Consider the following 1,931-nt stretch of genomic DNA (forward strand, 5'->3'; position numbering starts at 1 on the left):
TGATATAGTTACTATTACTATTCTCATTTTATGATTGAGAAAACTGAGATGATAGAAGATTAAGTTACACAGCTAGAAATGTCTGAGACTGGATTTGAACTCAGGAAGATGAGTTTTTCTAGTATTTATTCAGTATACTACCAGCTGCCTCTATTGCTAGCCAAAACTAGGTTTAGTGTCATAGTCTTCTTCATTATTTAAAAATTTTTTAATCAAAACATATGCTTGAATGTGTCCCAAAGTTTTCAGGAGGCATTAGCTCTTCAATTCCCTCTTTGTTTAGAATTCTGTCTTTGACTATACATTATTAATGTGTCTAAAATATAAGGTCTTCAGTTGACAAGTTTTTTTATAATAAGGCATCTTTGAAAGATTGGATATTTTAAGTCAACTTGAGTCTGATTATGAAAGTGCCAAATAAAGTTTTAAAAAAACTTTATAAGTCAAAGCAGTGGTCCCTATTCTTTATGATAAGAGTTACATAGGGGGAATGAAGTTGGTAGAGTAAAGGCCAGAACTCACTTGGGCTCTTACCCCAAATCCCTCCTAATCCCTTTAAATAAACACTCTACACAAAATCTAGAGTGACAGAAACTACAAAAAGCTGGAGTGAAATAACTTTCCAGTCCAAGAAAACTTAGAAGGAAAGGTCTGTTGCACTATAGTACAGGCCAGACCAACACAGTCCTGGTCCAAGCAAATCATGATCAAACCTCAGGGTGACTGAGTCAGTGGCAGCAGTGGCAGTTTCCAGACCTCTCAGCCCACAGATGGTAAGGGGAATAAATAACAGTTCAGAAAAATATTTATAGGGATCCCTTTACTGGCACAAGGGGCAGGACTCTGCCTATTCTTGGATCTGGGTCACAGTCCTGGGTCTTAGTCCTAGGAGGAGGAGGAGTTCTAGCATACAGGACCCTAGTCACAGTTCCAGGGTTGAAAAGAATCTTCTTGATTACTCACAAACCAGTTCCTACCTAATGCAAGAGACTAATAAGCTCACTTCTTCCTAGATCATATCACCTTGTAAGAGTCAAAAACTTAATTCTGAAAACAGCTGCACAAAAAAAATTTGAAACTTGGGACAATTGTAGAGCACATGCTCTACAATTGGGAAATGGAGTGTCACTTTAGCACAGGGTTCAGAGTAAAAAATTGACTGGAAAATGAGCAAACAAAAGAAGACTTCTGACCAAAGAAAAAGAAGGTCAAAGAAAGATCAAAACATACTCATAATAAAGTCAAAACTTTGAAAGCCTTAAAGAAAAATATAAATTTACCTCAGGGCCATGAAAGAACTCAAAAAGGATTTTAAAGATCAAAAGTTGGGAAGAGAAATGAGAGTGTTGAAAGAAAATCATGAAAAAAGTCAACAGCTTAGTAAAGTAGGCACAAAAAAACCTGAAGAAAGCCCCTTAAAAAACAGAATAGGCCAAATGGTAAAATAATCATTAAAAAAATCCATTGGGGCAGCTAGGTGGTTCAGTGGATAGAGCACCAGCACTGGAGTCAGGAGGACCTGAGTTCAAATCTAGCCTCAGACACACTTAATAATAATTACCTAGCTATGTGGCCTTGGGCAAGCCACTTAACCCCATTTTCCTTGCAAAAACTAAAAAAAAAGAAAAAGAAATCCATTGAAGGGACACATTTCGTGAAAAGCAGAATTGACCAAATGGAAAAAAAGATATACAAAAATTCACTGAAGAGACCTTCTTTAAGAGTACAATTGGCCAAATGGAAAAGGAAAGAAAAAGCTCACTGAAGAAAATAATTCTTTAAAAATTAGAATTGGTCAAGCAGAAGCAAATGACTTTATGAGACACTGAGAAACAATTAAACAAAATTGAAAGAATAAAAAAGAAGAAAATATGAAATATATTATTGGAAAACAAGAGAGATAATTTTAGAATATTGGACTACCTGAAAGT

Source organism: Macrotis lagotis, chromosome 4, assembly GCF_037893015.1.
Source record: "Macrotis lagotis isolate mMagLag1 chromosome 4, bilby.v1.9.chrom.fasta, whole genome shotgun sequence".
NCBI classification, from domain to species: domain Eukaryota; kingdom Metazoa; phylum Chordata; class Mammalia; order Peramelemorphia; family Peramelidae; genus Macrotis; species Macrotis lagotis.